Source organism: Panthera tigris, chromosome B4 (genome assembly GCF_018350195.1).
Source record: "Panthera tigris isolate Pti1 chromosome B4, P.tigris_Pti1_mat1.1, whole genome shotgun sequence".
Classification (NCBI taxonomy): Eukaryota; Metazoa; Chordata; class Mammalia; order Carnivora; family Felidae; genus Panthera; species Panthera tigris.
In genome coordinates this window covers 110,452,455-110,465,161 of record NC_056666.1, presented here as the reverse complement: position 1 = coordinate 110,465,161, position 12,707 = coordinate 110,452,455, and the positions used below count along the sequence as shown (strand labels likewise).

The 12,707-nt window shown below is 43.9% G+C and overlaps 1 long non-coding RNA gene across 7 annotated transcripts in view; it reads right to left on the bottom strand.

The window, feature by feature from the left end:
• LOC122240406 overlaps nt 1–12,707 on the bottom strand; it is a 55,210-nt gene that overhangs the window by 26,291 nt on the left and 16,212 nt on the right. Inside the window, exons 3-4 of one of the 7 annotated variants that reach the window (XR_006220109.1) lie at nt 3,181–3,274; nt 1,146–1,525 (exon numbers count right to left, since the gene is read on the bottom strand). The exons of 2 other annotated variants lie outside the window; for them this stretch is intronic. This is a non-coding gene — a long non-coding RNA (uncharacterized LOC122240406). Of the gene's footprint in view, nt 1–1,145; nt 1,526–3,089; nt 3,275–11,685; nt 11,755–12,707 lie in introns of those variants that run through there. 4 more of the 7 variants (XR_006220110.1, XR_006220113.1, XR_006220111.1 and 1 more) reach the window with 4 other exon arrangements.

Here is a 12,707-nt window from a genome sequence, read left to right as displayed (position 1 = left end):
TTAAACAACCGTCACTGATGCCAAAAATCCACAATGAGCAAAATATTAACATGGTAAACAGAGGAGCAGCAATGGTGTTTGTTGTTCCACCCTGGAGTCAGAAGCAAATTTTAGCATGATAAGAGTCTTTATCTTGGTTACTGAGGCTTTGGGGTCCCTTGAATTTTCAGCCCCAACCGAGTGCCTCACTCTTCTCACCTGGCCCTCCTAGGACCCCTTACATCCATGACTCCATTGTTGTATAATTGGCTGTTTCTCTTGTCTCTTACCCCCTCTTAGACTATATGACCCCTGAGTACAAGGATCTTGTCATGCATGTCTCTTTCTTCAACATATTAAGCACATTGTAGACATTTAATCAACATTTATTGAACCAATCAGTTGGGCCAGAAACCCCTGGCCATGGTTTTTGTTTTTGTTTTTGTTTTTGTTTTTGTTTTTGTTTTTGTGTTTTTTATCTGGCTCAACCTCCAACTAGCCTGTGATCTTGGGCAAAACATAACTTCTCTGGCTTCCACTTACTCATCTGTGAAATGAAAGACGTGGCAATCTCGAATGTCCTTCTGTATGTCTAGAGGGGTCATCTGTCTGTAGAAGTCCAAGTGTCCTCAGACATTCCTTGCCTGGGGGTTGACTGGTGTCAATAAGGCAGCTGCAAGGGTACTGGTATTTTGCAAAAGATTAGAGAGCAAAGCTGGGGAGTTATCTGTAACATGCCCTTTTGGCCAGATAATTGCTTTGAACTTACATTTTGCTGGGACTGAACGTAAAAGGCCATTTAGAGGGTAATTTTTCTGGTAATGCTATCCTGGTTGGGAGATAAAGGCGTTACCCTCTAAATAAATCAGCACATGTTAAGAAATGCTTTTCTCCTTCTAGTTACGTTCCTGTTGCCCTGCTGTCTTTAAATGTGGGGAAAGGTGGTGGGAGTATTGGAAATCAAGTGATGCGGGGTTGTTGAGCACAACAGTCAAGAAAGAATTCTTGAGACATTTTAGGGTGCAGAAAGGTGCTTTTATTACAGCACAGGGGCAGAGCCCATGGGCAGAAAGAGCTGCACTGGGACTGTGGGCTGCGACTGCTTATATATTTTTAAGCGTGGAGGTGGGGGGAGGGTGGGTAGAGATAATGGAAGTCTCTAAAGGGATTTCCATATGTTAAAGAAGACTTCCAGGATCCTGGAGGTCTGGCTACTGTCAGGCTAAGGTTGCTTTGGGTCTCTAGCGAAGCATTAACATGAGGGCAAGCTTGAGTCCCTTGAGGAATATCACCCTGCACGTCTCAGGTATTCATCAGTGGGCTGCAAGGTGTAAGGAAATTTAACTTCATCTACATTCCTCTTGCCTTTATTCTCCTCATCTTCGCCAACCTTTGCATGTTATTGAAAAGTCACACAAGAGGGAAGAGATTCGTTGTGGGTATAGAAGCGTATCTGCCCCGCACCTACGGTCTCTCTACTTGGTGCTGTCCTCGGTGGGAAGCGCATCTGAAGTGGTTCCTGTCCCCAGTGAGTTCTGAGAACCTTCTGGGTGAGAAAAGATGAACAAAGTGCCCTGAGTTTGTTATGCAATCAGCTGCCAAGAGGGTAAGAGCAGTAAGAGTCAGAATAGTAGGAGAAAAGGTAGAAGCAAATCACCCTTAGGTGCCTACGGAGGGGAGGGCTTGAAAATCTTATCTTGTGCAGTCTCCTAACTGTGTTATTGAGTTAGGTGTTAACATCTCTGATATACTAATAAGGACACTGAGGCTTGGAGCAAAAGCCAATCAGGAAGCATTATTTGCTTTGCCAGAGGGTTCACATACAGGTTCTTTTTTTTTAAGTTTTGTTTATTTATTTTGAGAGAGAGAGCAGGGGAGGGGCAGAGAGAGGGAGAGAAAGAATCCCAAACATTCTCCATGCTGACAGCGCAGAGCTCGATGTGAGGGTCTCAGTCTCGCGCACATGAGATTGTGACCCGAGCCAAAATCAAGAGTCGGATGCTTAACCAATGGAGCCACGCAGGCGCCCCTCACAAACACGTTCTAATGTGCTTGAAATGGATGACTTTCCCTGGGCACGTGAAGTTTAACTGGGTAAGGAAATACTATGTGCCTTTCTCCCGCTCATCGATGCAGGCCTTTGTTGGCACGTGGCTTTATTTAACCGCCTCCTGCGTGAAGTGTCTGCTTGTTAGAAGATCACCCGGGTTTGGAAAGGCTGGCTGGGGAATTTTAAACCGGCCATTCGTTTAATTTTCACACTATATGACTTGGGCCTTGCTAGTGGGCCATGAGAAACAAAGGTTTCCAAGCAGCATTCGGTCATCGCAGAAACTCTGGTGTCAGTGGCCAAAATTCCCCACCTGCCTCCAAGTTCCAGGATTTTTCTTTTTTGTCTCCAGACGCAAGCTAGATCCTGGCTGTTTGCATCCAGGAGTGCTGGGCTGGAAAGCTGCCGCCTGTGTCATTCCAAAGCCATGACCTTGAAATGACAGTGTTGGAGCAGCAAAGCCTGTAAAACTTGTTTGGTGCTTTCTCTCTCCATTTTTTTTTTTTTTCTACCGAGTTTGCCCTGTTGTTGTTGTTGTTCTGCCTCTGTCTCTCCTCCACCCCTGACCCCAGGCAGTGGGAAAAGGGGTTAGGATTTAACCATCCACAACAGAGGCAATTTTGCCATCTTGGAATGTGGCGGTCTTTTTACCGAGAGGCCAAACGCGCAGCCAGAGCAATGCACACAGCCCACGCCCCCATGTCAGTCTCAGGCATCCAGTATGCCCGCTGTGAAGCAGAGGGACTCCACAAAGCTCTCAAAGGTTTGTAAAACACCGGCCTGTGTGCCCCCTATTTCTAGCTTTAGATAAAATCAAGTGGATCAAGAGACAACAGCGACCACCCAACACTTGCAATTCTTGAGGTAGCCAGCAATCCTATCAATAAAAGGGGGCTTTTAAGATCCCACTTTTAAACAACGATCGCTTGGCTTCTGCAGGATGATTCAAACTTCTTTTCCATACTTGCTCAGTACATGTTTTTAATTGCCCAATGAACTTAGAATTATTGGGGCAGAGGTTTTGAATATAGAATGTAAATTATCACAAAGGCTAAGAATGTGAAAGAGCGGAAAGATGTAGGCATCTAATGAGGGCTGCGGAATTTCGGGCTAAGTGGTTTGGATGGTCCCTCCATGTAAGCAGCACATACTTGCTTTGAGTCACAGACATGCATGTCTTCCTGGGTCTTAGGTTGCAGCTGAGAGCCTGACGCCTCTTTCCACGGCCACACGGTCTTGCCGGCGCTGGGGGACAGAATGCGCAGGAGGTGAGCAGAGAGTGGGCAATGTTGCCCAGGATGGAGGAGCACACTCTTTAGTGCTTTAGAAAACAGTAGGGCCAAGAGCAGACCCGTGGGGAAGAAGGCAAACTAAGTAGTAACTATGGTCCCCAGAAGAGCTTATAATTCAATTGTACACAAAGAACCCAAATTCAGAGGACGTCTCATCAGCAAGGAGATGACTAATATACCCACGCGCGATGCGGCACACAGGGCCTGCCCTGCCTGTCTCTGGCCTGCCTTCCTCTTGCTTCTCCCCACCTTCCTTTACCTGCGCAACTTCTACCTATCCTGGGAGACCCAACTCTAACCTCAGCTTTTTCAGGAAACCTTCTGACACCCAAGAGGATGAATGTCTTTGCGTTTCCGTGTGCCTGTCTCAACCATTGCCCTTATCACATTTTATTAGGCTATTTGTGTGTGTGTGGACTGTGACCTCCGTGAGGGCAGTGACTGGGGCCTTACTCATCATGTGGCCGCAGGACTGAGCCTAATGCTGAGCATATTAAATGCCCAGCCATGATTAGGGAGCACATCAACGGACAGACAACTTGAGGCTTGGCAGTGACAAGGAAGAACGACAAGGTAATCGGGGAATGCTTCTCAGCAGAGTTGAGTGTTGAGTAAAAGTTTAAGGGTGTGGAACTGATTGGGTCTGTAGGAAGAAGACTGAGCACATCATTTATGGGAAATGTCAGCAGCTGCCCTGTGCTGCTCTCATGGAACATCGCAGAGGGCATTAGCGAGAATAGGATCAATAAACGAAAGAGGAGGTAGTTGGAGGACTCCAAAGCACTTTGTTTTCTGGATTTGATGGGCAGGCCGTGTAATTCTTTTTGCTACTGTAGATGAGAGGGTGAGCCAATGCCAGCAGTGCCCTGATCAAATTCTCACCAGACAGTCTATATTTGGCTTATTTAAATCCCACTGTGCTTTCGGTTTAATGCAGCATTTCCTCCATTTCCTGCCGGGAATCCTGCTGCATATTTCAGTGGTGGCTGTGGACGATTTCCATGTACTACAGTAAACCTATCCCCGTAGAGGTCCAAACCCATTCAAGTGTTTCCTTAAGGCTATACATTATCTTCAGGCAACGTTAATCTCCCACTTGCTGTGAGTTGAGCATCATTTCTCATGTATTCGCATGTAATGAAAGCCTTACTTGAGTCCTGCAATCACAACAGCACCATCAGGAAGAGGAAATGAGCAGGGCCGTGAACCAGAACATGCTGTACCTTTTTAAACATTAACCATTGTTCAGGTCAGCAGACCTGGCTGCTAAAGGCAATGATGGGAATCCGGAATTAAATGCAGAAAAAAAATCCCATCCATGGAAAATTTTAGAGTTCTCGTATCTGCCTTGATTTGCCAAAGTTTGATTTTTTAAATATATTATATGTAATATATATCTAACATATATATTATATATATTTTAAAGAAACCAAAAGAAATAAAAGACCTCTTCTCTGAAAATAGCTCTGTCTGACCCATGTCACATTCAGAAGAGCAAAGCCATTCCGTGTGACAGCATTCAAGCTAGGATGACATCACGGCACTAGAACATTTCTATGGAAGGAGCTTCTGCTCCACGGGGAATTATGTTTTAGCAATTAGAAGGAATGTGATAATCTCTGCTGTTTGCCGGCATAGGCTGGACATATATGGGTTATCATTAAGTTTTATAATTCAAGGAGCACTTTCTGTTACTGTCTTGCTTTTATTTATTTTTCTATAAATACGAATCATGGAGACCAGCATTTAAATGATCCTGTCAGAAATTCGATGGCCACAATCATCGTCATTGTTGTCACTTTGTTATTGAGCATTTACTGTGAGCTGGGGATCGTGCAAATGATTTTTTAGGCATTAGCTCATAGAACTTGGCACTAACTTCTGTTATTGTACTTCTCAAGGTGAACTACAATATGTCGTATAAGCATCTGTCTCCACTATATCCTGTCTCCACTACGGTCTCCTGAGTACAGGGCCTATAGCTCATTCATTCTGGTATCCCAGCACCCTGCCCTCAATACATGTCTGTTATGTAAATAGAAACAACTGAGGTGGGGCGCCTGGATGGCTCAGTGGGTTGAGCATCTGACTCTTGGTTTCCGCTCAGGTCATGATCTCACAGTTTCTTGAGTTCAAGCCCAAGCTTGAGATTTTCCCTCTCCCTCTGCTTCTCTCCCACTCACACTCTGTCTCTCCCAAAATAAACTTAAAAAAATTGTTTTTAATTAAAAAAGAAAAAGAAACAACTGAGGTAACAAAATCATACCGTTTCCAGGATCTTAAAAAAATTCTTTTTATTATATTGTTACTGGGGCACCTGGGTGGCTCAATTGGTTAAGCGTCTGACTTCTTGATTTCGGCTCAGGTCATGATCTCATGGTTTGTGGGATTGAGCCCTGTGTCAGGCTCTGTGTTTACAGTGAGGAACCTGTTTGGGATTCTCTCTCTCCCCCTCTCTCTGACCCTCTGCTGCTCATGCACTCTCTCTCTCTCAAAATAAAATAAAGAAACTTAAAAAAAAGAGAGAAAAAATATAATATGGTTGTACTAGTTTGACAGAGTGGTGTTTTTAACAACAGAATCTAGAACAATTTTATACATACATATATATATATATGTATATATATATGTGTATATATACATATATACATATATATACACACACACACACACACACATATATATATATATATATATATATATATATATAAACTATAGGGAAATAGTTAAATACAAGCAACAGTACAACTAGTCTGTGATATTAGGGTGACTTTAGAAATAAAGATGAAGAGAAACCTTGTAATCTTGAAAACGTGTGGCAATGTCAGGTAAAAATGTCACAGTACCAGATTGTACATATAGTTTGTATACAGGTGGTATATATGTTGCCATGTTAAAGAAGGAAAAGTATGCATAGAGAGGGAAACAGTACCTGACAAAAAATTACCAAAATTCTGATAGTAGTTAAGGTTGCATAATTATGGATGCTTTTTTCTTCCTTTTCACATTTTTTTATTAAACTTTTACATTAAAAATACAAACACGGTTTTATTTTTTGTAAGCATAGTTTTCAAAGAAAAAGAAAGTAACAATGATAGCGTTATCATCAGTTAATGAAATAACGGGTGATATTTATTTAGCTATCAAATTTTTCACCATCAACACGTACACCTGTTTGATTAAAAAGTTTTCTAAAATAACACAGCAAGGACACTTGGCAGTAAAAGCATTAAAATCCATGATCTGCCTCCCCCAAGGGTTCAGAAGACCCATTTGGGTCAAGTTTAGAAACATCTCTGTGGAATCTCTCAAGATCATGTTTGGTCTAAATGATGGCTTCCTTGATAGCTGTCTCTGTTATGTTGTACCGCAGACCGTGAAAAATAAAAATACTGCAAGTCTGATTGTTTAACGCTGGCTCAGTTACAAAGACACAGAAGATTTCTTATATCAGTTAGATGTAAACTGCACGACGCGTAGGCCACACTGCCGAGAAGACCAGGCCTGGAAGAACGGGACATTTCTACACTTAGCATGACAGAAACACACTGACAGGGAAGGTGGCCGCCGTTCAGAAATATAAATGGCCTGTGTGTCGGGAGAACTTTCCCTTCTGAGCCCCTATCAGGGTTTTAGATCAGAACTTTCTCCAGCCTTTTCACCTTCAGATTGAGGGTTCTTTCCTCCTTCACCCTGACTGGCCACTCGCATTTTCTTTTCTTTTACTTTGTTTTATTTTATTAATTTATTTTAAATATATAGACTGTTTGGCTTCTTTTTCCCCACTACTCGTAGCCTTCTTAGGCACCTGGCTTCTTACTGATTTGTTCCCACAATTCTACCAGAGATACAGTGGGATCGTTTGCAGCCAAGTGTCCTATCTTGGTTTAAACAACTTTTTTGTGTGTCTACTTTGCATAGCTCCTGGATTCAGTGAACTTTCATTGTCGAACAAGGGATCTGCTTGGACAATGTCTGGTGGGATAAAATTCGACCTTCCCACTGGATAGCAACAAAATAACAATAGATAAGTGTACACCCTGGGGCGTAGGTTGGTTAAGCATCCAACTCTTGATTTCAGCTCAGGTCATGTCATGATCTCGTGGTTCATGGGATTGAGCCCTGCGTTGGGCTCTGTGCTGACAGCATGGTGCTCACTTAGGATTCTCTCTCTCTCGAAATAAATAAACTTAAAAAAATTAAATGTTCACCCTAAGAAAGCATTTGCTTGGATCTGCACAAATCAGAAGAGATTAGTTGTACACCTCAGGATTAATGATCAATGAATTAGCAGAATTCCTGATCCTATTAGAGATGCTAATCTTGTGAGAACAGAGAGAGCCATTTGTGGAAGGGGCTGAGCTATCCAGGCTGTGCCTGTCCCCATTGTCCTGGCTGTGTGAGAGAGGAAGGGAAAGAAGAGGGAAAAGAATGTTTGGTCAGCACCTGCTATATTTCAGACTTTGGGCAAGGGGCTCTCACACACTCCATGTGGTTAAGCCGCACGGCAATCCTTCAAAGCGGGATAATGATCAGCCTTGTTCCTGATGAAAAACCTGAAGATCAGTGAGACTAAGTAGCTTGACCTGAACCACAAAGCTAGGGAGTGGCCAACTTGGATGTAGGGACTTGAACTCAGGATTTTATGAGTCCAAAGTCTGTCACGTTCTTATGGTGGCAGTTGCAGAAATTGGTTAGATAGCTAGCAGCAACATCTCAGGTTATTAAAGATCAAAAAGCAAGGTACAGGTTGTCTCTGCAAGGCTCCCACTCTGACCGTATGGCACGTAGCAAGAGAGAAGTCCTATTACCCCTGATGGACTCCAGGAACTCGTGACCTTAGGAATCAGGATTTATGGCCACTGCCCTAATCCCAACTGGCTGACCTTGTGTCATTTGAGTAGTGGCTGGCCCGGTGAGTACAAAGGGCTTGAGGACCAGTGGAGCCAATCTTTATCCCCAACCAAGTGCTTCTTGTTGTGGAAATTCTACCATTATAAAATCATTCCTTAGGATTCCAAAGTATCCTATTGGAAGACATAGACCCTTAAAAAGGTGTCACCTGAAGCTCCTTTATAACCCAGCATCCTGGTAGGAGGTAGTTGGACGAGCCTCACAGGCCACATGCTTGAGTGGAGAAGCAAACAGATGAGTTCCAGAGGCCCCTCGCCTTGTGTTCAGTCCTGCCTTTGTGTTTCAACTTTCCTCTTGGTCAACTCTATCAGTAATAATGGGACACTGGGAATAGGAGTTTAAGCCAACCACAAGCGGAAACCTGAAATGGATTCAAATGACTGGGTTTACGGAACCATGAGCTTGGACTTTTAACTTTTAACATTTGTTTTTTTTTTTTTTAAATAAACATTTAATTTTAGAAGACTTTTAGAATTACCGAAAAGTTGTGAAGATAGGACAGCGAGTTCCCATATATCCGCTACCTGGTTTCCCCTATTGTTAATACCTTACACAGGCATGGCACATTTGTCACAACTACAGAATCATCATTATTTACTAAAACTCAATACTTACTCCCTTAGTTTTTACCTAGGGTCCTTTCCTGTTCTGGGATCCTATCCAGGACACCACACTACTTTAGTTGCCATGTCTCTCTCTCTTTTTAATTTTTTAAAAATGTTTTTATTTATTTTTGAGAGAGAAAGAGAGACGGAGTGCAAGCAGGGGAGGGGCAGAGAAAGAGAGGAAGACACAGAATCTGAAGCAGGCTCCCGGCTGTCAGCACAGAGCCCAAAGCGGGGCTTGAACTCCTGAGCCGCAAGATCATGACCTGAGCTGAGGCCGATGCTTAACCACTCAGCCACCCAGGTGCCCCTAGTTGTCATGTCTCTTTTGTCTCCTCCAGACTCTAACAGTTTCTCAGGCTTTCTTTGTTTTTGATGACCTTGACAGTTTGAGGATTATCGGTTAGGTAATTTATAGGATGTTTTTCATAGAGTTTATCTGTTTTTCTCAGGGTTTGACAAGGGTTATGGGTTTGGGGAAGGATGACTACAGAGGTAAAGCCGCCAGTGCTGGAAATCACCAACAGTGAGATCATGACCTGAGTGGAGATCAAGAGTCAGAGGCTTAACTGACCGAGCCACCCAGGCGCCCCAACTTAGTATTGATTTTTAAAGAACACAAATCACATGGTAAGCCAGTCTCAACCACAACGGAACCTGTACACTTTCTACAATGACTGAAATGGCACAGAGTCAGATTGCTGAACTCCCCTGAAACAAACTATTGTGTCATTCGGTCCAAGTCCCGGTGGGAAGGTTTACACCAGCTCTTTTTCCGGAAAACGTGTGGAGTTCCCCAAGAAACACGGCTGTCTTAAATATAGAACGCTGTTAGGATGTCTCACACGAAGCGTTTTGCTGAACGGAGAGAGCCGGTGAGCTCTGTCCACGCAGAACACCTGCTGTGGCCCCAGCCTGCTTCACCTACAGCACTCCAGTCCCCAGAAGACATTGGCAGTGAGGCAGGCTTTCACGTTCCCTGCCTCCCCTTACTCGGAAACATTTCCAAGCTGTGGGGCTGCTCTCATGAGCCCGTGACATTACCTTGTAGGGAAAGCGCTGGCGGATTCACTCTCCATTTGTGTTGCATAAGAACGTCTTCATCACTTCAGTGATTTAACCCTGATTAAATTTAGCCGTCAGCCTTTAACGTTCTCTGAGAAGCTTTCAAACTCAGAAAGGGCAGGGGCCTGCCGGCAGGTTCTCTGCAATCCCTTCCCTCTCACCTTCTCCCAAGCCCCTTGCCAAGCATCCCAGCGAGGCCCGTGTCGTTCAGAGCGCAATCGCTCGCCAGCTCGGAGGTGCCTGGTGGGAATGGATTTGCCCGTCCAGCCGTCCTGCTGGGGAAGGTGCCGGGCTCCCTGCACTGCCTGTCACTTTTACACTGTTCTGCTTTCAGTTGCCTCCTTAGCTTTCTTGCTTCTCAGGTAAATGCCCCCTGTGGGTTTTGTATTGACGTTACGTTTATTTTCATTGATTTATTTTTCTGTTCTTTCTATGTTTCCTTTCTTGTGGAGCCATCTTGTGTTTCCCCTCTTCCTGCTCCGGCCCTCGCATCCCCAGCCTCTTGCTTTCCCTGCACACGTGAGGACTGTTTCCCCTGCTCAGTGCCTCTTCCCTTGCTCTCCACTGCCTTCCTGCCATTAGGGCAAGTGAGGAGGTGGGGGCAGGAATGGGGATAGAGCAGCTCAGCCTTCCTCCCTGGAGAGAGGGGAGGCAGGCCCATGGAGGGGTGGCACACACAGTTCCACAGGTCTCCTCCCACACCCCTTTTTATGTGCTTAAAAAAAAATCCCAAGGGGCCATTGCTGCACATTGCACGTTAGGGTTTTCATCTTGGGCTTTCTGTGTGCTCACCATGCGGAAAACTAAGCAGGACTACAGAATGACCTAAAAAGAGATCCTAGGAATCCCTGAAGTGGATTGTGGCCATTACAGATAGCCCTGCCTTCCACTTCTCAGCATCCCAAAAGGATGTGTATGAAGGCGTTTGTAATCAGGTCCATGTGCTCCAGGCTTGATTGATGATCGGGACAGATCTTAGGTGTTACACGATCGCCAACCGCTTTGATCTTCTCCCTCCTCCTCAGTATACCCAGCTGGACAAATAACATTAGTCTAAGCGTAGCTTCCTGGACAAATGGTTAAAATTGATAACGTCCTACATTTTTTGGAAGCACAGTTGCTTCAGATCAATGGGACTAATCTCGTGGAAACAACTAATACTAATCCTTTTTATAAGACAAAGAGCTTTTGTATTTGCAGGTTCAGCTTTGGGAGGTAAAATGAGTTTTCTGGGAACTAAAAATGTTCCCTCTAGGGCTAATGGATTGTTAACATCCAGTGTGGTTATGGGCTCTTTAAAAAAAGAAGAAAAGAGACAACCAAAACAACAAAAGTAATAAAATCTGTATTATCACCAGCAGCTTATTACAAATTAACTTTCTGCTTATGAGTTTTTCAAAGATGACTCCCCTGAAAGCTTGAGAAAAATATACTCTTATGAAACAGATAATCATCCGAGAAGGCTCGCTCTTCTCAGAACACCTCCAAATGGAAGGGGAGACTTCTGCTGGAAAATGGCTAAGTTTATGACTGTTTAGAAATACTTCTTATAATTGAATAAATAGCCGCATAACTCGATTCTCGCGTATAAGTTTGTCAGGATTCCACTTTACATGGCACGGACTCAACTCAAACTCTTAAAAGATATTCCACTGTAAATTTATAGGCAAATACCAAAGACATTCTAGCTTTTCTGCAGTTGGGAGGGGCAACGTAGAAGCAGAGTCTTTTCTGTTCGCGAAGACATATTGTGTGACCTTAAGCAGGCCGTTCATCTTACCAGGGCCTCTGTTCCCTTGTGCCGAAAATCGGGAGTTTGATGAAGGGCCAACTCCAATGATCTGTGCCCCTAGGCAGAACAGAGGTTAGAAAAGAGGGTTCTGCAGTCAGAAAGCCTTTGTGTCAAACACTGGCTCCACCCCTAAGTGGCTTTGTCTTCTTGAGCACACGGTTAACTTTAGAGCCTCATTTCCTCATCCGTACAGTTGTTATAATAACAGTTCCTACCTGAACAGGTTGGGATAAAGATTAAATGAGATAATTACATGAAACACTTAGCATAGGCCCTGGCTTACAATAGGCGTTAAACGTTACCTTTCATGAGTCGAGGCCGTATTATTATAATAAAGGTTTATCTGTGCGTGGTTTCTATCCTATTCTCCTTTAATTAATCAATTTTTATTGGGATGGATGAATCAGGCAAATGGATCGTGGAAGGCCCAGACTCTTACTGTCATAAATTCAGAGGTTGCTGCTATTAACATGGCATCATGTTAGAAACATTCATGTTTCTAACATGAATGTTAGATGTTATTCTAAGATGAATGTTAGAAACAATAGAAACACCTCCTGCTTCTGGTGTTTGATGCAAAACAATAATTAAGCTTGTAGTGTCCTCTCTGGATTGCTTTGTATGACCATCCCTGCTGGGAAAGCAAATGTCCCACTGGAAATTTAGTTCTTTTTCTCAATTGTCTCTGAGCCAGGAAGAGAAAGGTTTAAAAATAATAATTTTTGATTAACGATGGTAGCAAATCCAGGGGGTATGCACTTTCTAGGAGTGTGTGCATGTCAGGAGGAATGTTCTGTGTCCCAATCAAAATATCCTGGCTAATCCCAGTCAAACCCAAAGTCGCAGAGACTTTGTGCCAGATGAAAAAGATGACGACGAGACAGGTGGAAGAGAAGTGAGGGCCGTGGTGTTCAGCAGAAAAGGGGAAAGCCTGGCTGCAGTCAGGAAAGCTAGCTGAGAACACTGGGAAGGTCGGATGAGCCTGTGTCTTCTCATCTGTGAAATCACGA